The following is a 27,595-nucleotide window of genomic DNA, read 5'->3' on the forward strand; positions in this document are numbered from 1 at the left end:
AATACAACTTAGTCTATGTTCCTTTGAATACTGAAATAGATTCAGGTTGATCTGGAGCAAGCAGCATACATAATCCCAATCCACAGAAGACTGAGAAAACATCTGTGAAACACATACCAGCTAAATATCATGAACTCATTAAATCTAGGGTATCTCACAAAGGATGAGGAGTAGCTCTGCTGCTCTGTCAGCTTAGCAGAGCACTCCAGGTAACACACTTTCTTTATGCCTGAGCAGCCAGTACTGTAAGGAGGTGAGCTGCTGTGAGCTGTACTCCACATCTGGGAAAGACAAAGTATAGCATAAGTGGTGGTTGAAGCCCAGCATTAAGTAAACCACATATACTTAGCTATTTGGGCAAAGTGAGTGTAGTTAACCATTTAAAAAAGCAACTACATATTAGAAATTTAGGGGAATATTGATGTAAACCCTCCTGCTCTTCATTAGCATGTCTGATTGAGCCAATGCTCTTGAATGGATATCAGTATTGCCAGAGTGGGGCCTGCTAAGTGCATCCTTGCACTCAGTGATTTTGTATTTTGCACTTTCTAAATACCTTCTTTATCCTCCAGCCTCTGACCAGACCTTCTTTTTAGATTTCATAAAGTAAATACTGCTAGTGCAAAACTGATCTAAAAATAGGCATGTGGTGCACTGGACGTTGCATAACTGTTAAGTTCTGCCAGCAGTGATTTATGTCGCTGTTTTTATTTGGCTGGCTGGCTCAGGGGAAAATAGAATTGGAGACTAAAAGCTGTCTCCAGTTGCAGCAATTGAAGACTTTTGTTCTCACAGATGATGCCACTTCTTGCAAAGATGATCAAAATCTACTCTTTAGCCCCACTCCTCATTTTTATTTGCTCTCTTTCCCTGGCATTTTGGCTTTCCTTTACAGCTCTAAAAATGACAGGGCAAGAATAGAAAGTTACTTTAAAAGGCCATGTTCAAAATGATGTATCTTAAGTTCAACTCCAAATATCACAAGAGGGAGAAAAACCCTATTCAGCCTTTCAAAGTATTTTATAACTGTGCTGTCTTATAATGATCTCTCTTGGACAGTTTTGTGGCAGGTTACTTGGGTTTTCAAAGAGCTATATATGGCTCCTAGGAGGTCTATCAGAGCAAAACTCAATATTCCATCTTTTCTCAAGCTACAGGACCACCACCTATACAAGCAGAGAACCCCAGTATTCTGCACAGGTAAAACCTTTCAGATCTTCCACCAAGAGATGCCAAAATTGAACGTCTTAGAAACCCAGCCCTTACAAAAGGAAACGATGGCAAGCCTGCTGCACCTTAGCACAAAACATTTTCATTTTGAGAACTGTTCACATTCACACACTTCCTCCCCATTCCAAATATTTCTGCCATCAGAAGGAAGTACAGTCATCCTACAGGACAGACACGCCCCAGTTCCTGGCCCAGCCAGGGGAAGGGCTGCTACACATACCTCCAAGAGATGTTAATCTCTTACAATTTGTCTTTCTTCTCATTGTCCACGGCTTCCCAGGTCCCAGTGACACATAAAACCTATACACGTTACCCCAAGAGGGAGGCCAGAAAAGTTCATCCTTCCTGAGATCCTTGTATCAAAAAAGCCTTTAATGAAAAAAGCTTTTGACTAGATGAGCTTCTCACCCACCCTGCAGTCATTTGTGTCTTTGCAGCTAAACAATCAGTCTGCCATCACATGCAAGTGTTCTTGAAAAATCAAGGCTTCACAGGACCACTGGCAATACAGACTACAGGCAATAAATCATCAGATTTGCTTAAGACACAGATTTCCTGACTCTGTAAGATGGGAAGCACTCTGCACTCACGCAGCTGGTCTGATCTTCTCAGCATGCAAGTATATTTCTCCCTGTGAATTTCTGATCAGAAATAGGGAAGTCTCTACTTCTCAGCTATGGCTCAGTGGCATCCCCAGACAAGAAACCTTCCAGCAGGGCTTCCCACCAGACTGCAGAAGGTCTACACTACATTATGGTTTCTAAATTAGTTACCTAGAACCAAGCTCAAAACGCTGCATACAGAAGCATTGATGTTACTCTTCCAGCCTTACATATGAGGAAATTGAGGCAAAGGATGATTATGTGACCTGCTTTGTGTCCAGCTTGAACCAGTTTCTCCTAATTCCAACTGCAAAGATCACCTATTGAAGTCTATTTTACACAAGATGAAACTTCAAAGGGTGATTTAGCATATCTGAAAGAACAGAATTATCAGAAAGAGAGAAGACCAGAACACCAGGTTTAATATGCAAGAGGATCAGAGCCTTTCTCAACAGGCTCCTTGTTTGGGTCATACATATTTAAGAACTCCACACAAATGGCAGCCTGAAGCTTTAATTCCCTGGCAAGGCAAGCATGTGGAAAGGACCAGTTCTAATCAGTTTTCTACAGCTGCTGAAAGAAGCATTCCCTGCTAGTGTGATGTGCAGTAAAGCTGCAGGATCCGCATGGTACACCAGAACAAAAAGGTTCTGCATCTTCTCTGCTGATTTATCAATGGAATCTTTGGATATGGACAGGGTCACTGAATCACTATTAAACACGCTACTGGAGAATCTGCTAAAGGGCAGACCATTCACGAGCAGAGAAAAGATTCCCTTAGGCCAGGTGTAATCAGGCAGTCCTGAACCTGCATTCTTGGCTAGACCATCTTTACTGTCTCCTTTTGAAGTTAAGCTCCTTGTCTCTGCAGTATGGAGACATCTAACAACACATGTTTGAGATCAACAGCAAGGTGGCAGTCAAACAGAAAAAGAAAGTGATCCAAAGTGAAGATGCTGGTCAGTCAGTGACTTTAAAGATCTTTTTTCCACCTGAATTTAAAGATCTGCTTCAAAAATCTGATTGTGAACATTTTAAGAAATTGCACTAAAGGAAACCACATTATTCTGCTTCTCTAGTGGTGTCCTAGTTCAGCAGGTGGGACCAGTTTACCACTGTGTGGGTGTGACCAAAGTTATGTATTCTACACCCTCTATTCATTTCCCATGAACTGTTAACAATGGACCATTTGCAGCAGCTGCCCAGGGCACACCCGACCCCCCAGGCTGTGAGCTGGCTGTGAAAGACATCTGTGAGATAAGAGCTGTGATAACTCCCTTCCAGCAAGTTGTTAGCACCTCCACACCCAGCCTGAGGTGTCATGTCTGCTAATGGGCCATCAGTGATTCCAAAATACCCCATGACTCACAGAGTGAGATTACTCTTTGTGTAACTCCCCACCCTGCAGGTGGTACTGGACGGTCACACCTTGACCTGAGGGGATATAATCTTCGGGGTTTTGAGATGTGGGGACCCCATTTGTCGGATCCAGAGGAGGACCAGAACCTCAGTGGGAGGAGACCACCACACTCAACCAGACTGTGACCATCATCTGCACCAACAGGTTTCTCACTTCTTTTTACTTTGGACTCAGGGGAACCACGTGGGGCTCAGCTCAGGGGCCAATGAACACCACTGTGTTTGTGCCCCAGAGGGCTGGGTTATACTTCTGGGTTTTGTGGGTTAAGACCAATTTCTCTTTGTATCATCACATTTATTGTAATATTTTTAATTAAATTTTAACTCTGACGTATAATCTCTTTTGTGTTGGGTTCGTTTCTCCTGCCTGTTTACCTTTAAACCAGCACAAGTGGGACAGCTCAGAGAAGCTGTTGGTGGACAAAACACTTGTTGCAACATTTTTAGCGACATCTGAGGGATCACCTTTATCCTCTGAGTAGCCACATCCCACTGGGGAAGGTATGAAGGACTGAGTAAATCAAATAATGTTCACAGATTTGCATCTGATATCTAATTAATCCAAAAATCTGCCATTAAGGCTAAAATGTCAGGCAGGTAGCCCAGCTCTTCAGGACAAAGAGGAGTTTTAGTAGCTTTACAGTCTCATGACTTTCTTCCTGCAGTAGTAGAACCACGTATCCTTCATAACCATGAATAATATTCTGTCCTATGCTTTATAAAAGCACCTCAGAAAAGGAAAGCTTTCCTCAGTGCTCAGGCATAAATATAAAGTTTATTTCTAGTTGTTGTTAAGTAGCTATAAACTGCATAACATTCAGATGAAGATTAATCCATGTGGCAGTCTCCATTTTGGACACCTCTAAGGCAGAATTTTTTTACTTATTAAACTTTCTGTACTCCATTCAAAGTTATTTATATTTCAGGCTCCACTGATATATATTACGTCAAGCTATTACAATGTACAGCTGGTTGCTTTGGGCACTGTACTCAGAAGTGGCACAGGGAGAACTTAACCAGGCTCATGACCAAAATATCAGCATTAGGGAAAAATACTGTCTTTTAAAAAAACATTTTCAAGGAAAATGAGGGCATTTTCTTTCACTGCACCAGTTGTTCCATCAGAATTTTTATTCTTTGTTAGAACTTGCAGCATATGATAGCCCAGAACAGCCCAGTTTTTACAACTCTCTGCCCCAGCTAGAGACAAGCCTGAGCATGGATTCCCAATATGCTCACACAGAAGTACACACGTACTCTACTCAGGCACAGACAGATGGACAGCCACAGATCAACAGGGACAGAAAAGAGCACTCAAGCAAACAAAATTACCTCATTGGGTTCCCCCCTCTGGTTGATTAGGACAAAGGTCTTTCAGTGGGAATTATATACATGTATACAGGCTATGGATCCCTCCACAATTGGCCACAGCCAGTCTATGCTGCAGCAGGCCCTGGGTCCTTGGTCCCCCTCACAGGTGCTGGTACCTGGACAGACAAGCCCTTGGGGCCACAGTCCCTTTCCAGGGACTGGTACAGACTCCTTGCGTGTATGGTCACCCCCTCCAGTAATGGGCCTTAGACACTTAAGGTCACCCAGTAGCTGGTCGTTGGATCCTCCCGAGACCCCAGGTTGGACCTTGCAGTCCCTCCAGTAGCCGAACTGTGACCATCTGATCTCTCCGGTCTCTGACCAACACTTAGGGCCACTTTGATACCAGGCTCTCAAGCCTCTTGCCCTACTCCTGGGCTAGTCCTGCTCAAACAGTTGCTGGTGGTCACACACTGACATAGGCACCCACATGGTAAGACACAGACTCTATCTCTCCAGTGGCACTTGCACCTCCGCATGCACACTCACAGAGTCCCCTCACCCAGGAAAACAGAAATAAGGTTTATTGAGAAGATGGGGCAGAGTCGACTGATCAGGTGCAAGGCACAGCCAGGCAAGTGTATTAACCAGCCCCTTTTGAATAGGACCAGCCCCTTTCACCCCTTATTTGCTGTTTTCCAAAACTGATTTCCTCCAAAGCACCTTGAAGCATCCCTTTTCTCACTTTTGGTTCCTCCCCTAAACATATCATAGTAAGTCCTGTCTTCCTCAAAGCTCCTGTTTGGCATTCTGTAATGACTTCTGTAGACCTGCTGACAGCAACGCCCCTCAGTCTGTAAGGTGATGGACAGGGCCCTCTCCCATGGACTTGTGATGGGTGTCACTCCTAGCCCATGAGCCAGTGGCTCCTGTGTGACTGCCCTTGGAAGAGCCACAGTAGAGGCTTTGATCCTCCATATGGGTTTTGGGGTTTTCTCTGCCTGCTTTTCTGCCCCTGTGCTTCTTGCCACAGGTGCAAGCAAATAATCTATCTCATCACTTCTAAAACCTTATAACCCAGAGTCTCTTACTAGATTCAAAGTAAAGATATTGCAGGTAAACTGAAAATTATTTTTAATTGTGTGTTCAGTAATACCCTGCCAGCACAGTATTTTAATTCTAGGGGAAAAAACCCCAGCCTGAATGCAAAAGGCAGCATTAAACTGTTTTCAGCTTCTTCCGAACACATTCACAAAGAGAATATTGCAATGCAGATGCAATTGAAGACAACTGCCAGAAGTGATGCTCAGCCCCACAGCACAATCCCAAATAAGTGGGCTGGTTGGAGGAACCCCCTCCCCTCTGCTATTACATCTCTTGAGAGCTCAAGCACATCCCGTTCCTCAGTTATGATTCACACCAATGACAAGGACACTTCCTCGTTTCTACCGGGACTAAGCAATGCTGAGCAAGCTCCCTGTGAGACAAAAGGATTTGTACAAGCAGTGACTTCAGGGCCAAAATGATGATTCAGAACAGGAGCTCTGAAAGCCAGAAAGACCACCAGTGAGCCAGGCAAATCCACGCAATGAACTGCTCAGACTGTCTGCAGCCTAGGCAGTAAACAGGCAGCTGAGTCTCCTTGGCATTAACAGGGGTGGCTATTACCCATTTCCATCTCTAGCAAGGATCTTAGCAGCAATAATTTGTCCTACTTTAGTTATCATTGACATTCCTTTAAATCTTACAAGGATTATACAGTCTCTTCCCCTGCACTGATCCAGCAGAGAAGTTGCTATTCGTAACTATGGTACATCACAGAACAGCACACTGATGAGCTGTTGAGCTAGAATGGGGAGAGGCATACTGAGATGCTCTCACAACAGAATATTCATGATCACCTTAAATTAAGCTGCTCTGTTAGAAGTGGGACCAATATGTAAGGCTCTTGTCCATTCCACCTCTTGCCTCAATATAACTGCTTTTTTCTGTGAAGTGGTGTATCTGCCCCTTCAATTGCACAGCTCCAGGTATTTCATACATTTCCAGGCTTCCATAAAACATGGGCTGAAGCTCCCCCACCTATGCCCTAATATCCTCAACCCTACACACATTTTCTTAGGAAACCCAACAGTTTATTCTGCAAATAAACCAATCAGGAACATAATTAAAGCAGAGATGGAAACAAATAGAACAAAACTTGTCAGGTTTGACAATATGTATGTTAGCTCTGAAACAAAGATACATTTTTGGACATGAAAACAAAAGCCATCTAAAACTACTTACTGGAAAATACCACTGTCTTGGCTCACGAGATTTGAGTGATTTTTCTTTGAGAGCACAGTATTAGGAGAGAGCAGCTTCAAGGATTTATCAGCCCCTCCTGGGAAGTATCATGCTTGTGAGGATTTAAAACTTCAGGCAGCTCTCTTTAAAGCAGCAGTGTCAGCTGGGGTTAATCTAAATCACTTTCAACTCAGTAGTTATTGGAAATCTTTTTTAGGTAAGTGTAGCAATCAAATAAACAAACAAAAAAAGACAGAATCATAATGCTGGCCTTGATTAACAGAGAGGGGTGATCCTGCATACAAATTCTTTCTATACCTATCCAATTTTTCACTGGTGTTGTGATACAAGGAGAGAGGAAGACCTTCCATTGCCAACATGAAGGAGTTAAGGACACTGCACCTCTAGTCCCTGAGAGTAGGAGCCTGGGGAAGGGACAGCCCTGGCTGCTTTCTGCTCCCCAGCAGGAAGGAAACGTGCTCTGGGTGCTGCATACAGAGTAGAGGACTACTGGGATCCGATACCAAGTACCTCCAGCCTGGCTGGTACAGAGATCAAGAGATGTAGGGACTTTTTCATAGCTATCAGCAGCCACTACATGTGCTTAATTCTTTTGGTAAATACATTTAAATGACATAGTTTTGCAGCCTGATGCTACATCTCATTAATGTGTCAATAATATCATCGACTGAAGTTGTTGTGAGGCTGGTGGTGGGGAGGGAGACCCACTTTGACTTTGAAATCTCTGTAAATACCTCATTTAATTATTTTAAGACCAGACCGAATGTTATCATCATGTAATCTGATCTCCTGAATGACAGAGGAGCTTATGCAGAATGCTTTTGGTTTTGCCATGGGATGTGCTAAGACAGATATCCCACATTGCCTTAAAGCTTTTAACATGAGACAAGCAATTCCTCTAATTAATCAGGGTGGTGTGTATATGTGTCTGTGTACATTATTTTTATACTTTACTTCCTGACTACATAACTTGCTAAGTTAGAGAGCTGTCTGTGCTCATATAGGTAAGTGGTTGTACGATCTGTCAACCTCGTAAGTCGCTCATGAACAAATTAACCTCTACTTGGTTTCTGAAATCTCAACATGAAGTATGTTTTTAAAACTCTTTAGTAGCTCTCTAAACCTCTTCTAATATTTCAACATACTTTTCAAAGCATGGGTGCTGGAACCAGATAGAACTTTCAAAAATGGCCTCATTAAGTTCATACACAGACATCTAATAGTAACATTCCTACTTGCATTTTGGTTTTGTGCCTCCAAAGACTATGTCCTTTCTTGTAACTACACCACTGCTGCAAGAGCTGATATTCAGCCCTGTTTATTAAGCATTATAAAGCTCTTTACTATGTCCTGGAAGGCAACAGAGTCAGTAAGCTATGGTGAGCCTGCCAGAATGACACTTGGGGAGGTTGTGAAGTGACATGCAACATGGGCTGAAGTGAAAAACCTGCGGTTGTCCAATGCAAAGCCCTTTGAGACTCCATGTCTAAACTAGGCAGCCACTTTCCATGGAGACAAGACATTGTTGAATTGGTACAGCAGAGCTGGCAGGTACAACTCCATGGTTTTTGGGAAATTTCTTTCAGGCAAGAATACAGACTGACACACCATCTGTGAAAAGATGTTGATCCCCAGTTGTGTCAGAACACACAAACAAGCTGTGGCAGAGTTTTTCCACTCTTACCTGTGACAGAGCCTAAGATACTCCCAACCCAGGATGCTGTCTGCTAATCAGCTTCATCAGCTGTACCTTGGACTGCAGTTTGAGAGTGGGGATTCTCCCCCTCTGCTCCGCTCTTGTGAGACACCATCTGCAGTGCTGCCTCCAGCTCTAGGTTCCCCAGCTTAAGAAAGATGTGGACCTGTTGGAGCAAGTCCAGAGGAGGCCACAAAGATGATCAGAGGAATGGAGCACCTCTTCTATGAAGACAGGCTGAGAGAGCTGTGGTTGTTCAGCCTGGAGAAGGGAAAGGCTCCATGGAGACCTTATAGCACTTTCCAGGGCCTAAAGGGGGATGCAAGAAAACTGGTGAGGGACTTTTCACAAGGGGAACAGCTTCAAAGTGAACGAGGGTCTTTACTATGAGGATGATGAGGCACTGGAACAGGTTGCCCAGAGACGTTGTGGATGCACCATCACTGGAAGTGTTCAAGGCCAGGTTGGATGGGGCTTTGATCAACCTTGACGAGTGGAAGGTGTCTCTGACCACAGCAGGGAGGTTGGAACCAAATGATCTTTAAGGTCCCTTCCAACTCAAACCATTCTATGATTCTGTGATTCACATTCATTGCTGTAACATGTCTCCCCCCTTGCCCTCTCCATAAGTCAAAAAATAAGGAGGACTGGAATTAAGTTTGCCAGCTCCCTTCCTCCTCTCTGAATCAATTTAGAGCTAATACAGCGTAGTGCAGTTACGGTATGAGAAATCAGTACTGTGGGAAACTTAAGAGCGGATCAAGAAGTATCTTACGCTGATCTGCAAGTTAAGATAAATCAACTGCTAAACTGATTCTTAGTTTGTGGATTAAACTGTACAAAAATAGCTGTGCGTGTGTTGAGCCGAAGCAAAATAGAGAAGATTTAGCTCATAATTATTGCAGGCATTGTTTACATAGTTGTGCTCTATAGGATAAATACAAGTATGGATTGTGGTGGTGGATTTCATGCATTTCAGAACAGTTTACAACCTCCACTAAGGTTTTACAGATAGAACTCTAACGTGCTACTTCCCTGGATGTGGGTTCTCTGACCCTGCTGCTATCAGAGTCACAGCCAGCTGGTCTGAAACATCATGCATGGCTCCTGGGTACTGCTGTCAACATAAACTCACTGATGACTTCAGGAACTGAGATTGTTCATTTAAAAGAGGAATCTCTGAGCATATGAGAGAAGGATGTGCAGGGGAAAAGGGGGACCCAGCCACTGCAACAGGGAATGCACCAACTCTGTGGCTCCATCCACAAGACTGCCTGGAGACTGTTGCTCTTTGGTCTTCTCCCCCCAGCTCTGAAGGGTTATTTTACAAATTGCAGAGCAAAAGCTCATTGAGCTATAAATAAAATACAAAAATATGTGGAGAGGAGGGAATGAAGGGATAAAAGGGTTGGAATAACAAGTTATTTTCAGTCACTAGAGATGACCAGGCAAAAGTGACTCACCACTCTTTACTCTATCATTCTCAAACTATATTTATCAAATCCAGATAACAAAAATGCCATGTTTATTCCCTTGCCTGCATATCTGCTCTCTCCTGGCCTCCCTTACCACAAGTCTGCTCTACATACACATGGGATTTGGTTTTCATAGGTATGCTACTTGTTAGGCAGAAGAAGACATGTTATTTCTAGGCTTATAGGACATCACTAGTTTTCCATACAGAAAAATTGTATTTCATGTAAGAGAGACACTGACACACTGATATGCAACTTTCCAACTCTACTGAGCACTAAGATGAATTTCCTGGCAAACAGCCATCAAACGCAGACTAGAATTACAATTATGCTTAAAATTAAGATAATTTATTATACTTCAGTGGAATCCTTTTAAAAAGCACTACATGTACTCTACCTTGTCATGGTAAGTTGCCTTGCTAGACAGGCAAATGTACCTAAATTAGGAAATTTATGATTTATTTTTATTTTTGAAAAGCATGCTAAACTAGCCATCTAAGTATTTCTGAAAAGCTAAGTACCATTACAATTAAGCATAAATAAGACATCAAATACCCTTAAAATAAATCATACACAAACACACAGAGCTTATTCTAATCTTTAATATAACAGATAATAGACCTAATTCTTCTATTACTTGTTTGGCATTTCAAATCACTGGGAAATCGAGAAAGAAATAACCCCCTCCTGTACATTTCTTTGTCCTCTGCTTGGATGAACAATCTCTCTCCAATGCAGATATAATAAGTACCAATCTCTACAGCAGAAAATATATCCCTATTGTAGGTAATCCAGTTCTGCCAGAATTCAGCTGTTGCATCTGCAATTTCTACTGCCATTTCTGATTGGCATCCCTGAGTTAATAGTAAAGCAAAACACTGTGGAACAGTTTGCATACACAATGGTCATACCAGTGATGCTCAGCATTGCAGGATGTTACTGCTAGGTAAACAATGGAGCTGGCTTAAACACTGGAATTTTAGGAGAAGAAAAGTGGTACATTTTTAAAGATATAAGCAGTAGCAATATGTACGAACTACCATGTTGTAGCACAACAGTATACATTGACTTTCAGGATCCCAGTGAAAATACAAGCATTAAAGGGGTTATCCTTCCCAATCTCCCTGGTCATTTCATTAGAAGTTATTTATTTCCTCCAATTCTTCCACAACCATTGCTACTACTCATTTCAAATACATCTATCTTTTTTTCTACAGTTCTAGGATTTGCCAGGAGGTAAGGTAGGAATTTTCTTATAATTTTTAATCACTTTCACATTATCTTAAGAGAAACATTAGTCAATCTACAGGCTGACCATGCAACTTATTTTGAGTGTTGTCTTTTGTAACGTCACTACAAAACTCCTGTGAGTCACTGTGAGTAGAGGGAAACAATTCACCACAGATACCAGAAGGGAGCAGTCACGGCAGTTCTTGCTCAGCAATCAATAGATCAAAGTGCATCCTATCTCCTCAGAAATACCATGGATTTTTGCTTTCCATCAGCCCTCATTACTGGCCAATGGAAGGATGGTGCAATGAATAGCATAACACCATCCAGCACTGTATTGCAACAGTAGCAATAAGCAAATAAACAATGACTATTAAAGACATTTCATTCTTGGCTTCTGGTGCATTTATGTCTATTCTTTTCTATAATTCAGATAGAAAGTTCAGCTTCCTTTCCTCACCTTACTCTACTTCTCTTTGATTTTTCAGCATCAGATGAGTGCTCTGATGAGTGCATCAGATGAGTTAATTCAGCACACTGTCCTTACCACTACCTTACACTGTTAATTCACTGCTATCTGTCCTTACCACTTCCCAAAGCCAACCGCTAGAGAGTACCCTTCAGCTGCGCAGTGACCTGATACTGTTTATAACCCTGCCCATTTCAAATAGTCCCACGCATCACTCATGGGCAGAGCAGCCTTCAGCAGGCCCAGGAAGAGCAATCTGGAATTAAGGGGCAACTCTGATTCCATGTGATACAAAGCACTAGCTAGATGATGTACCCAGTATCATTACATTTGGGATACACAAGAAGACACTGAAAACAGATTCCAACTTTTGAGAGATTTGATATTACAAATACAGTCCATGCCAAACCAAAACACTAGAAGAAAATACATTCTGCACCAAAAATAGAGTATGAACTGCATATTGAAAAAACACCTGCTAGCTGCCACCTCAAATATTTGGATGGAGTGCTTCTGCAGATGTCCTGAGCCGATCTCTTGCATTTCATTCCTCCCTGATTTGTGCTACTGCCATTCTTGGTCACAGTGGTTTGTTTTCATTTTGGTATACAAAGCAAGAGGAATGCAGGACAGCACCAGCAGCCCCACAAGAAGGCATAAATTCAGCACACAGAAATTTTGATGCTTATAACTTTTCTCTGATAGATATATATACTAAAGCCATATCATGCTTTTTTTTACCCTGATTTTTAAACTTAGGACATGAATTTTGCTCTGAAAGTATTTCATTCTTTGCTGTTACAAGAACTTCTGTCAGGAGCATATGCTTTATTATCTGAATTGGCAGTGAATGCATATTTAAATAGAAACGAGCTCATCTAGACATCTCAGAGAGTGAAAACTGTTTGGGATAGAAAAGCATTCAGGTTTCAATTGAACAGCAAAGCCCTAGCTATGAAAGAGTTAACAAAACAGAGCCTCTAACATACTTTAATCTTCCCTTCTTTACTGTAACCCTCTAGATGTAACTTAGCCCTTTGATATTCAACTCTACCACTACTAATTCAATTTCCATGGTTTTTTCCCACTGCTGACTGACCACACAAACCATAGTGCCCCCCGAAACCAGCATGTACAGCTCTGTGCAAAACAGGCATTTAGAACCATGGCTGCCTGCACTAAGAGATGAACTTATTGTTCCAAATCCCTTGGTGCTAAAACAGTTTCCACCAGACCATGATACACACAAGTGAACAAATCTTATTAAATTTAATCAGGCCAGTACTTGGGGGAGCCATCTTAATCAGAAAGGGATTTAATGAAAAGCCACAACGCCAATGAATACTCTTTAATTACGACTGACTAATATTTATCCACAAAGAGGAATTTGTTTCAGGATTAGTCTGAGACCTGGAAGAAGCCAAAGACATCAATTTAATAATGGAATGCCTAATTAAAGTATAATGGAAACCTAATTGTGATATACTGCTTTGTAGTGCACATGATTTATTTAGAACAATTGCTTTTCACTGGGCTCATTAGGGAAAGTTAAACAAAACACAATAGTAAAAAAGAAGAGGGGAAAACAGACACACTGGAACTTCCAAGATGATTATAATCAGCTGATGAAAGACAGTGACATATTTGTCAGATAAAGCACTGCCATCCTCCCACAGGCTGTGATTAAAATTTCTAAAAAGGATAATGATTAATTCCTTTCCTCCTTAACAACGTGGGATCAGACCCAAACCCTAGTGGAGCTACTTGGTGGAGCTACTCTGATGGAAAGGAGCCATTAAGTTGAAGGGTCTGATGGCCTTTGGACATTCCTCATGCACAGAAATCTCACGTAACACGTGCACCCTCCCAGCTACTATGGAAGGAGAGCAGACAACCAGTGCAGACCCCTCCAGCCTGCAGGTAGGACTGACTGTTCTTGACCAAGATGCACTTCTTTAAGCGGGGATGACCCTACAGGTACCCATGGCACATAAATGACTGTCTCCTATTTTTTTTCCTAAATAAACCCCAAAAATCTGCCAAACATTCTCCTGATTGCACTGGCATGGTGGTCACCCCAGGATACTGGGCTCACTGCTCTCCCTTCATTCACTCAAGCCAAGGTGAAGGACATGCACTGTTTATCCTGCATCACATTTCTAGAGTGTTTGCACATTTCTAGGTGCAAACCCTTCACAGGTAAATTATAGGAAAAATGAAGCAGGTGCTCCTCTATTCCGCTGTGCCTTGCAGGAAATAGACACGGGGAGGTCCAGGAGCAGACGAGCTTCCTCCAACAGTGACTGCTGCAACCACTGAACAACGCCCATTGCTCCGGTTCAGTTATGTTTAATTGGTGATGTGAGAATGGCTGTACCAAGAGAAGCTGTCAAGACAGTACCATAGAAAAGAGAAAGGGATGCTACATACCTTGGAGTCTGTGAAAGCACAGCACCATGGCCTTACACATGCATAAGGGATTGCAGCAATTTTAAATGCACAGCAACAAAAAGATCTGTCTCTAGAGACAAAATGATTTGCTAGTATTTTTTTCCAACTACTGCTGTTCATAGTGATGCTTAGAAAAATTATACTAAAGTCAATCCCTTGAATGAAAATGAACAAACACTGCTGAGAGTGCCTGGACAGTCACTTCTATGCCCAGACAGAAGCCAAATTCTGGGCACCCATCTTCTACTTCCACATGCTGTCAGTCTGCCAGCCTGAGAAATAAAAACTGAATTCCTATTGCAAGGACAGCAAAAGTCAGACACTGGCCAGTGGTTCATCTTCGGATCTGTTCTCACTATTACAAGACCAAAGTTGAGAGAGACCCAGTACCCAACGCCGAACCAAATGCGCCGCTCTGCAGAAGGCAAAGACAAGCAGGTTTAGGATCATACTCTATGCTTTGTACCTTCATATTAAAGACAAGAGCAGTAGTAGTCTGCTGGTTTTTATACTGATCAGAAGGCAATTTCATGCTGGCAGCTGAAGTCACAGATGAGAAAGGCTGTAAATTCTTGCTGCATGGGTATCTTTGAATATAAGCCTAAAATTGGTTTCCTGAAAATATCTGCTGTAAACTTCCATCTCTGAATTCCAGTGGAACACTTAACTCCAGTGGCACTGCATACTAGAATGCTCTGGAAGCAGTCATTACTAATGTTTTTAATACTGCTTTTTGACACAAATATGAATATGTACATAACTAAACCACAATGAATAGAATCAACTTAGGCAGTTCAATTTATTTCACAGGAATTATGGAAACAAACGGCCTGCAATTTAAAAAGTCCATTGTTGTCAGCACACAATTGTTTTCCCAAAATATTTTAACTCGAGGAAAAATGAAGCCCCCTAAATTTCACACACTGCATTGAGAGGACAATGCTAATTTAGGGGAGAAACTATGTGTGACGGCAGAAAAGCCTTTGGAGGTATGTTTTTCACAAATACACTTTGCTATCTCTAACACATTTGAGTTCAGAAACACTTTCCCTCCAGACCGTCTGCACAATATACCTGTGTGTTGCTCCCCTGAAGCTTATCACTGAAAGCACAGAAGGCATTATGTAGTACTAACTCCACAGCTTGCTCCACTGGGGGATCCCAAGGTGAATAGGAACAGCAAACAGATTAGAAACAGGCACATTGGCAGAACATACCGGAAAACTCCATGATGCTCAAGAACTTTGCTATTTTCCCCTCAAGCACTTGTGTACATAACAGTGTTCGCTACAACTAACATCCTGCCTCACTAATCTCTACATTCTCTCTCAATGGCCATGAACAAGCTACCATCTGCACAGACTTTAGGTGAAAACTGCTATTCTCAGTCATATTTGGTCTACAGACACAAACAGTTGTGGAGCTTCAGGCAGGAGGGAAAGGACAAGAGCCCTCAAAACACCAGTAAAGACACAAACACCTCTGCTCTGGATGAATGACAGTCAATGAAAAGACCTGGCCCAGGGCTGGTGGAAAACTCTGAACTGCCTGCAAGAAGGCTTTGCCATGATACAACACAATGTCTCCATCATCCAGGAGCAACTGGATGTCTCCCATGTTCCATCCCAATGGGAAGGAAAAAGGCCATCCTTACAAATGGGAACGAAGAAATTGCCACTGGTTCACACATGGCAGGTCAACAAAGGTGGTGAGAGAGTTCAGGTTTATCTGAAGAGCATAATCTCTCTTCTGAGGAACAGTTAAAGACTTTTTCCAGAGCTGTCGAGTGATGAACTGCCAGTTGGTCTTTCAAAAATGGAAAAGGGGGTGACAAAAACCCATTGTAGCAAAGACAGTTCAGCTCTAAGAGGTAAGCTCTATGAGGCAATTCTGTTCAAAACTTTTCCCTCTGTGGGCAAATACATGCCAAGGAGAACTTCAGTAGCTTTGATTTACTTTTTGAAACATGGAATACATGGACTGTTGAAACCCAAAGTCCACCACTCGGAGTAATTTTTGGCTAAGTAATGATGACACAAACTAACTTCCACCAACTCTTCCATCTGCCCTGCTTCAAGAGTACTAAAACAAGTAAATACACCAAACAATAAGCAATTATAGCATGAATATATCTGCAATTACACATAATTAGTGATTGAGGCAAAAGAAATGCAAAACAAAAATTAAGATCTCTTATTTGTATTCTTTCAAAGCCATGTCAACTTAGTCATAAGTTCATTAAGTGATGACAGCAACTTTAATTATGTTGCTCTGTCATTGAAATGGCCTTTCAAATGTCCAGGCTACAATAAAATTCATTTTACAAACTGATGACAATTGTCCAAACACCTGCAGTAACTTGTGTTTAAGTGGTCTGCACACCCAAGTGACAAATTCTTTAATTAGTTTTTAAGATATATTGTAAGTCAAATCAAAACACAGTGTTAGAAGAGTGAATATGCTGCTGCAATAACAGCTAATGTCTCAGGTTACAAATGGAATATTTTTCTAGATCAGTCTGTGATTTGAGAAGTCATCACAGTATCACTCCACTCATCAACTGCAGACGTGAATGAATAATTCTATCCATAGAGTAAAAACCCTGGCACACTTTGGCATTTTAAATTGACTAGTACATTGAGTTATGGTACTGCTTGTGATGAAATAACATTGCAGGCAAGAGCCCCAAGATGAAAATGAATTGGCTACTGTCCATCTGTCTTCATTGACTTTCAAAAAACTTCTCCCTTGACACTAAGAGTGATAAATTAGGTATGAACATGGTTTTAGACTGATTGGTAAATTATCTTACCTAATCTCAAATAGGAAACGTATGGAGGTCTGGAATGCTGTCTAACTTTACTGTATTCACACCTTTTAAGCTACATTGGCTACTTCTCAGTTACAATTACAGGGCACATAACTGTATTTCTCCCTGTGCCATACAGCTTCAAGAGAACTAGCAGAGATGTACACAGTAGTAGACTGATAGAGCCACATCTACACTGCTCTACTGGCAGCCTCAGGGCAGGCATGAGGCCAAATTAACTACCTGTTCCTAGTTACCTACCAGAAGCCTTCTCCTGTGGCTAGCTGCTGGAAAATCCTGCTGGAATTCCCATAGGGAAAAACTTCAGATGTATCCAGTGCTTAGAAAAACACTCGCCTTTATTTGCTGGACTGGGACTTGGTGGTCTTTGTCATCTCCAGCCAGTTTAACATCATGCAGAGTACATATACTATCCAAGGTCCTTCACAGAAAGGCCTTGGTACCACCTGCCAGCAGGGGTTCAGTGGGATTTGTCCAGTGCCTCATGAGAGCCCTCTAACTGAGCACAGCACTCCTAAGGCAGGCAGCTCCATCAGCAATGGGCCTGTAGAAGTCCGGACCCTGCACTTTGGGCTTATCATCTGCAAGAGGAGTAAACAGCTTATCCATCTATAGATACCAGATGCACACTAAAACATCATTAGAGTTTATATAGCACTTTGAAAAACATACAAGACTGCTAGGACTCTCAAAAAAAGAATTATATACAATAAAAGGGGAAAAGACAGATGAACAATTACCTTCTCTTGTTTTCCTGCACTGAAGACACACTTCTACTGCCAATGGTTGAACTCAAAATATGATGTATAATTTTGAAGTGTGCAATAAAACCAGAAATGTATCCCCCAAAGCAAGATGAAGATGCCGAAATGCTGAGGAAGTGCATATTATGAAGGATTCCAGAACTGAGGAGGTCATCATTTAGTCCTGACATGAGCAAGACCTCAACTAAAGATGTTGATGACACAGCTGATGCTTCTGCAGATGCTTCTGATTTACAACACATTGCTTTCCCTTCATTTCCTACCATCTGAAAATATTAGCCAGTAACAATACCTGTCTCATTTTTAAATATTGAAAAAGAGACCAGCAGAGCAAAAATACCAGTAAATGCATGATGACCTGAATTCCTGGCTCTTAAGTATACATTCTCAGAGGGCTGTTTTAAGAAAATATTTACTCTTTGGTTGTTATGGTGATCATCTTTTCACAGCAGTTTATAAAAATAGGAATGGCTAAAAATAAAAAACCAAAGGAACCTAAGGCACTAAAAAGGAATATGGCATGCAGATTTGTCTGCTTCAGAATAAATCTGCATATAGTGTCCTGCAGCAGCACGTTTTACAAAGGGAATTAAAGCCATGAAATTAACATTTTAATGAAGTAAAGAGACCATTGACGTCAGGACTACTCACTGATTGTTGCTTCCAGGTGGCCTAATGAGATGAAAATGAAGTTTATATCTTCAGCTAGTCTAAGCCAAGCTTGTTTTGTGACTGTGATTGAATTTAAATTAGAAGATACTGCTGTGTGCAAACATGTCTAGGCTGGTAAGTAGCCTTATCAAATCTAGGAATAATAAATGCTTGATTTTAAATATTTTATGTTAAGAAAAGGGATTTCAGTCTTCCTTTCACAATTCAACATAAATGCAAAGCCCAAGTCTTATCATTAATTGTATCGCATGCCACAGCTTTTGCACTGGTTGCTCCAGGAATTCCCATATAAAATTTTACTGCAAGATGTGCTCATTTATCTATTCAGACACAGAAAGCATTCTGCTTACAAATGTGAAATGGGAAATTGTAAATCCAATGGAGCCTGTGGATAACCCGCGGTGTGATGTTTTGGCACCAGAGGCATGTCAGACATTAAGGTACAGGGATAGAAATCCAAGACCACCATTTATTGTGAAACACAGTAAACACAATAAACAAGGAATTGCAGCACATCATAAATTCTATGTTCCTAAATGCCACTGAGAGCTCTGCATTTCATTTACTGTCTTCACTATACATAGTGAATAGACATGCATAAATATTTTTCGTTATTTTTTAATGGAGGAGGGATTCGATACTGGTTTTGCTTTAAATACCATAATCCTACCTAGAGAACAAGACAACCATCCTGCTGGGGACATACCCTCACAATGTTTGTGAAATCCTGTGAATAGTTTAGTAATGTTTCACTTTCTACCCCTTGATATACTATCAAAAAATAAATAAAAAACTTGACCCAAAGCCAGGCTCAGTTCATAGGACTATGTATCTTATTTAGGTCTAATTCTCACTTCATTCCTGGGTTCACACAACTGTAAAGTAATCTTCAACAGTTCTAATTTCTCACTTCCTAAGATGTCCTGACATGCAATGTGCTTCTGCTGTTATAATTGATCAGCAGAAGAGATTGGAGCAGGACAGAAAATAGACTGATCCTTCAACTCAAGTCTTCTCCTGAGTGAATAACCTACAGCTAAAGAATAGCTATGAGCAGATTTATTTTAGATATTCTCTGTTTTGTCCATACCTAGTTTTAGGTTCATAGCAAGAAAACATATACCTCTTTGCTCTTTTTAAAATCTAAAAACTTCACGGGAAACCATTACTGTGGAAACCCCCTTGCTTCTCTGCAAGATGGGGCTACTAATGTTTACTACTTTTAGCAGTCTGCTTCTAAGCCTTTTATAGACATCAGCTTCCCAGGCAAGATGCATCTCTGGATACAATATGTATATTTACATTCTTTTTTTTTTCCCTTCTTTTTTTCTTCCATTTTTTTTCTTGTCCCCATGGGAACAAGGACTGTTGCACATGGATTACACTTAAGGATACAGTAACTAGGTTCAAGCAATGGCCCAGCGGGTAATTTTAAGAGTCTGTACTGTGCACTAGCTACCCCTGACCCTTACAAAGCATGGCCAAACAATCTTTGTGGCTGTGGAAGTGGAGATTTCCAGAAATATCTTTCTGTTTGAGCTCTTGAGATCAACAAGAAAGCTGCTGAAAGGCTTTTTACAAGGGCATGTAGTGACAAGATATGGAAGAAGGGCTTTAAACTGAAAGAGAGCAGGTTCAGATTAGATATTAGGAAGAAATTCTTTACTGTCAGGTTGGTAAGGCACTGGCACAAGTTGCCTGTAAAACTTGTGGATGCTCCACTGCTGGAAGCATCCAAGGCCAGGTTGGATGGGGCTTTGAGCAACCTGGTCTAGTGAAAGGTGTTCCTGCCCAAGGCAGGGGGCTGGAACTACACAAACTTTAAGGTCCCTTCCAATCCAAACCATTCCATGATTCTGTGATCTTACTAGCTATGAGGCACAGAGAGATTGTTGGAAGGAATTAATCAAATGTGCTCCATGCCCTGCTTTAGGAACTCATTTGCTGGGAAAGTGACTGCTTGCAGCAGGAGGTACATCTGGCAGACACATATTTGAGAAGCTCTTGCATCATCAGCACAATGACCCATGTTCTCACAGGCAAATAAACACATCTGAGCTCAGGACTGCTTTCTGGCCCCTGGGAATACCTTGAATATGGAGCCTTCTGATCCAGTGCTTGTGCTATTTTTAATTGTTGAGACAACTGTCCTGGACAGAGGGCTAGACATAAACATGAATGTTCAGTATGCTACCAAATCAGAAAAGCAACCTGTTCAGTGTGATAGTAATTACCTTTCTCTACAAAGGGAAGTTTTAAGACACTTTCATTCTTGGGATGCAGGTGATACAGCAAAACCAATCCAGTAATAACACATCTCTGAAAGGAATTATCTTGCCGCCTCCTGCCCCACACTGGATGATCCCTTTGCTCCCCTTGATCCTGCAGTGAGCACTTTCAGCACATAAAGCCAGCAGAAGCGAACTGTGCCACAGAGCTGCTGAAGAATCTTAACCCCTTGCTATGGATGGAGATGGAACACAGGTATTCCCACTGCTGGCCTGTAGAGTCAGGAGAGCTCGTCAGGCCAGACTGGATGCTATACTCACAGTATGTTTTCTTATTAAAAACCTCTTCCTTCATCCACCAAAGAGGATAAGCACTCTCTGTTTCCCCCAGCCACCCAAGATGGGGTGCAGGCTTGTCTTCTCACGCAGAAGACTCAACCTGTAGCTCACATCTGTTGTGCTAGTAAGATGCAAAAGCAAGATTATACAGAACTCAGTGTTCTGCAATTCACATGAATTCTGGGCCAAAGGTTGAAACATTTTTTCTTCATTATTCTACCACTGCCTAGAGCAGCATTTTCCTCTGTTAGTTGCTATTGCCTAGAACAGCATCTGGAACAAGTTAGATAGGCAGAGGAGAGTAACAGACATGAGCTCAGTGTGTTCGCAAGACCTGATTTTCAGAGATACAACACACCTGCAGCTTTCAACAAATTCATTACAGAGCTAAAGGGCTCAAAGCTATCTGAAAAAATCAAGCCTATGCAGATTAAACCCTCTCAGGAAGTATGCCACTGCTTTCTACACACCAGCTAAATGCTCTGGAGATTTACAAACATTTGCTCCAAGTACGGATTGCAGTATTTCAGCCTGGGAGGTGACAAAGACATGAATAACCTCAGCAAGATCCACATCCGAGAAGGATGTTCACAAATTCCTGGCTAAGAACAGATGGAAAAAACAAAGGCATGGAACCACAGCTGTTCCTTTTCTAAAAGGACCCAAGAGGACCTCCAAGCTACAAACCCCACCAGAAGTGAGCGACACACCCTCCTGCCTCCCTCCAGAGGTGTAGACCCTCACTCATCCCTGCAGATAAACACACTCTGCCCATCAGCTACACACATCTCTGCCATTCAGATCTAAATTTCTTCCCCACTGACAAAACACAAGAGTTTTGATTACAGAATAGGGACATGACTTGCATGCTTTATCACAAGCATCCCCAAACTAGGCGAGAAGAAAATACGAATGATGCATCGAGCTGTGATAAACCTGTGGGGTTTAAGCACTTTTTAATCCCTCCCTCAGTATCCTTATGCATTCATTTATCAAGAACAGCAACAGTTTCAGCATTTTCCCAAAGTAAAAAATTTCCAGGGAGGAAGAAATCCGTATTAAATATCACCGTGTGCCATCACTGAGTGCTCAGCTCTGTCACCTTCACACACACAAAAAGCTTCCTGTTGTCAATAGGAGATATTCAAAAAAGGGTGCAGTGCCTCAAGGGAAGAGCAGAATGCAGACTGAGCTACACCACCACCTCCAGATGTGTATAGCTCTAAACTCATGGATTTTTGAATTTTACAGATGCCACCTTTAAAGCAAAACAAAAGCCCAAACAGAAAAACAAGTGGAATAGATTTTTATTCCCCTTGACTAGAAGAAAAAAGCCAGAACTGACTTCAGTGTCTAATTTTGGGTTTGGAGGTTCTTTGTTTCTCTCCCTCCGCCCCCTCCCACCCCAAACTAAGGGTCTCTGTTTCGATCCTGCAATTTCTACAAGGTGTTTCCTTACCCACATCAATCACTCAGCTCTTCATCTTAACTGATGGGGAACTGACAAGACACGTAGAATCCTTATTACACTGCAAGATGCTGATAGTGTCCTAGTAAACAGTGCATTTCTGGCTTTCAGTGCTTTTCAGTTTCAAAATAAAAATTTCTACTGAAGGCTTAATACATACATTTGTAAACTGACAGATCAAACAGTGCTAATGCTTGATGCAACATAATTACTTCTGTTACAGAAAGCACTGTTGAAAACAAGTAAACACGTTTAAAAAAAACCCAAACCAACACCTGCCTTGCCTTCTCCTTCCAGCTTGCTTTCTTGACTTTATACTGCTTTGCAAATGGCAAAGTGCTTGACTAAACAAGCAACTGCAGAGACAGAAACAGTAACTGAATCCCACCAAAGGTTGTTCATAAGAAACCACATCAGGCATGTACCTATTCAGTAATAAAACGCTGAGTAAACGACCCTGCAAAAAACTTGGTTCAGAAAAAGAGATTTGCCATCAAAGGGGCATAAAAAAGACAAGCCTGAAATAGACACAGGCACTCTCCTCCATGACTTTTGTTACAGCTATGAAAAGGTAGTTATAAAACAATGCTTAATGCGTTTTCTCAAAACCAGGTTGTAGTTTGTGCACATAATTTGGAATTTACAATATTTTAAGAGATGGGACTATTTTCTCCATGCACAGTGTGTACAAAAAACATGCATGCTTAAGCCTGTCTAATTATGTTTTCTGCCTTTATGAAATGCATCTAGAATTTCCATCCTAAAGTGCACATAGGATCCTTTATTATAAATGACGTGACTCACTCCTGTATGTGCAACCTGCCAAGAACTGCTTACTGCAGTCAAGTGCACAGCAGGCACATTACTGGCAACGGTGCACGTGAATTACCTCAGTCCCTCCTCTCCCACCCACCACCCCAATCTCTGAAACGGTAAAGTTCAAAGATGCTTCATGCTGCCTTTTGGGAACGCTCCCACCATGCCCCAAATCTGTATGGAAATAATTCTCTTTCAGGGAGGATTCATATCTGTTTGTGTGTTTATCATGTACTCACTATGCTTGGCAGATACGAATCAAACCGAGTCCTGGTTGGGACCTGCAGAAGGTTATTATAATACAATTCATTACAACAACTTTCAGTTTCACGGATGAATCTCAAAACAATCCAGTGGGTTCCAAGAGGCTCTTACTAGGACAGAAGACATGATTCATCTTTAAAAACACCCCAACTGGTTGCTGAAAAACTTGGTTCAAGTTTTCACATGGTTTCTGTCATGTTTCACTACATACTTCTGAAAATTAGCCTTCAAGTGTAGTAGAGCCACTTTTTTTCTGTTGCTTAACTGAAGTACTGAACAGTTTCAGGACTCAAATGGAACTTGAGTTTGTACTTTTCCATTTCTCAAGTGGAAACAAGAGCACACAACTAAATGGTATGTTCCCTTCTTGTTTCATGCACAGAATTGCAATTAAATGTTAACATACATTTAGAGAGTTTAACCAAGGTTTCAGAAAAGTTTGTTTAAAATTCCACTCCAAAATAGAAAGCAAAGGGGCTATTTGGAAAAAAAATGCAACCATTCTGAATTGAAAATTATTGTGTTGCATCTGATGAGGTTAAAATCTACATTCCTTAACCACATTATAGCACTCAATGTCCTGTGTGGGAAAAAGACCCCAAGCCAGGTACTACACAAAAAATTGGCCAATTTTGGTTTAGAGAGAAAAGCAAAGACAAATATAACCTTCTTCGGCATCATGGAAATATATTTGCTATATACCAAAACCTACTAAATTAGCCTAAAAGATTATAACTGGGGAGGTTTTAATTTACTAGAAAAAGAAATAATATTTAAAATACGTAGCTGATTTGTTTATCTACATGTCCTTAAAAAGCAAGTTAAAGGTTTTTATTCCTGTGGGTTTAGAGTGAAAAATTATTCAAATTGGAGAGAAAGTGACTACTGACAGCATTTTATTAAATGTGCAAACTACATTTGGAGGAAAAACACAATAAAACAGAAATGAAGCATGTTTTTTTAGTTGACAGGGTAACTAATAAAACTATATTGTGTTTCCACATGTTTGAAAGAAAGAAGATGTCTGCTAAAGATGAATTACATAAATGCTGCTTTGGTTTCATATAAATTGCTTTATTTTTATTTTCAGAAACCTAATGTCCTAACAGTCCTGAAATCAGATGTGCATAACTTGCCCTGTGTATTTGTGCAATCCCTTGACCACAAATGAAATTGCAAGATTAGGATCTCAAATTTAAAGAACCTCCTTTAACCTCTCGTACCTTTTTATGCAGTCACCAGTGCCTTGAACAGTTTACAACCCCTCTGTGTATGCTTATTAATTTTCCCTGTGCCAGCTGTATCTTTCATTTCTCCTTATTTCCTGCAATCCACAAACCACATTCTGTGTGAGCAGGGGAAGCCATGAAGGGGCCAAATGCGATTGCTGAGGCAGTAAGGGAGGAAGAGAAGCACCTCATTACACAGCAGAGCATTATCTAATGTGTTATTCTCTCCTAACATATATTATTTGATTTTTTTGGACACACAATTACTGGATGAGGAATACAGATTGGATGTCACTGTTTGTTTGCACATTCAGTTGCTGTAACAGGACACGGATCAGGTGAGTGCATACACAGTCATTTTGGAAACTACATCTGCATACTCCGACCTACAGAGTTTGCTGTAAGCCCACCTATCTTTAGTGCTGTAATTTTTAAAACCAGCACTAAAGGTTATTTTGATAGATTTGACTTAGCTCATGATTAAAAGTATTACCTCTAACATTTACCAAAAAAAGACTCCTAAATCTTTGTTTTTTAAAATCTGTCAGCAAAGCTAGGAAAACCTTACCCTTTTTACAGTTCTGAAATGAAAAGATTTAAAAAAAGATAATACTTTTTAAGTTGCATCTCACAGACTCTTAGTCTTCACTAGAAAATATGTTTATATAACATTTCCAAGTGATTCTATGTTGATATATAGACCCTGAATTTTATTAACAGAATTTAGTGTGATCAAAATCCCAGTAGGGTATGCTGACATTGCTCTCCCTCCAGCTGTTCTTCTCCATCTGAAATGTTCTCCAGTCCACAAACAGGAAAAACTACTGAGAAGCCGACAGCATCATATGCTGCAGACACATGTAGCCCTGCAAATGTGCAGTTTACAATATCAACAGCTGTATGGAAAAAACACCCAGAAAACAAAAGGGAACATTTCATAACAAGATTTAAAAAAAAAACCAAACCAAACCCAAAATCCTTAACAATTAAACAGTTTTTTGTTGAAGAGCTGAAGCTTATTACAAATATCCTGTCTAAAAGTATCAGATTGTCCAGATGTAAAAACAAAGATAATACACAAAGACAGATATCACTCTGAAGATGGAGCTGCATGCAAAAATGTTCATGTTTATATTGATTAAAACACAACAGAGAGTTTGCAGGAGGTGGAATCCTTCTGCCAAATGGACAGAGGAGAAAAAGAATTTCAATATGGGATCTGTCCAGAGATAGAGGTCAGAGAGAAGAGAAAGGAGAAAAGGTCACGTTGAAGCTTTTAATAGGCAACAATATTTTCTGGAGGATATAATTCCCAAACTATTTGGCAAAACTTCAGGACATCCATCAGCATAGGCAAAATGAGGGTCAGTTGGCTATTCTGTGAAATATTGAGCATTTTGTGAGTCATAAATTTAATAGAATGTGGATGTGCTAAATTTACTCCACTCCCAAGTCACACCCTTTTTTGGTAACCTCTGTCCATGATATTCTTCAATGCATCAATAATGGGAACCCTCCAAAAAAACTAAACTGAAAGGAATTAGGACTGAATAAAACCAGACAATACATGCATACTTAAGTCCCATTTAAGGTTACAAAATAATAGGGTAAAAACTCCAGACGCACACACACACACACACACACACACACACAAAAAGGCCAGATATGTTGTTTTTGCTATGGGGTTGTAATTAGTGATGGGAGAACCAACATTTCACAAGGCTCCCATAGTTAAAGGATTGGAGTCTCATGATTAGTTTTGCTAGCCCATGATATACGTTTCACAGCTATTTTACTGAAAATCTCATTTTTAAGCTAGGCCCTTTCCCTACATATTTTGTACATGACACTACAGTACTGTAGAACATGTCTCTCCAGTCTGTCTTCCTGTGATCTCACTGCCACAGCTCACAAAGTAAATTTTGTTAGACCCAGACTTACAGCATCTACAAAGCCATGATCCTCTCCATAGCAAATCAGTAATGATCTAGGTGGCAGACTCGGAGCATTTACATCTTTAGGTGATAGATTGATTGTCCCACAATTTCTTTGTTTCTTGTATCTCTCCCTGAAGCAGTGGCTGAAGGACTTTGGATACCAGTGATTTTATTTTCCTTTACGAGACCACAATTTCAGCAGACGGTGCTCCGTTTCTTGAAGTCTTCAAAGGGAGCCTGGGAGACTCACTACTACCCCATCCCTTCGTAGTATTCTGCCTGATGCCTCTTGCAGTTCTATTTAGACTGCAATTTCTTTGGTTCAGCATTCAAAATTACAGTGGAATGGAGAAAGAACTATTGCTATATAAAAAAAAGATCCCAGAGTAATCTGCCCCAGATAAGCCAGACTTTACATGAGTTACTAAGAGGCGCAGAGTCAACCACAGTTTGCAAAGGGCCTGGCAGATATGCTCCATTACAGTTTTAAACCATTCCTGGAAGAAAGTCAGTAGTGGCAAAGGGACAATCTGTAGATCCCAATTCTTTTACTACCTACAAATTAGCATGAGTCATGAAGAAAACGCTGGGTGGAGTGGGAGGGCAGGGGAAGCAAGACCTAATTCAAGAAACCACCAAACAGAAACTTTAACTCAACCAACACTTACATGTTCCCTTTTCAGGAAAAAGAGAGAGAAAAGAGGACAGGAGGCTAAATAGAATTGAAACTGGCAAAAAGTCAGGTTCCCAAACAAATCTTCATGTAAGAAACTGTATCAAAACCACTGATGGATTAATGGACCTTTAAAAACATTGTTTAAGGAAACTCTTCCCTGGCTGAGGCTGAATTTCAAACTC

General features: G+C 41.0%; 1 protein-coding gene across 3 annotated transcripts in view; it reads right to left on the bottom strand.

Annotated features, from left to right (window-relative positions):
* The window catches only part of LCLAT1 (lysocardiolipin acyltransferase 1), a 119,997-nt gene that overhangs the window by 4,553 nt on the left and 87,849 nt on the right, over positions 1–27,595 (bottom strand). The window lies entirely within an intron of this gene.

Source organism: Pithys albifrons, chromosome 2 (genome assembly GCF_047495875.1).
Source record: "Pithys albifrons albifrons isolate INPA30051 chromosome 2, PitAlb_v1, whole genome shotgun sequence".
Lineage (NCBI taxonomy): Eukaryota > Metazoa > Chordata > Aves > Passeriformes > Thamnophilidae > Pithys > Pithys albifrons.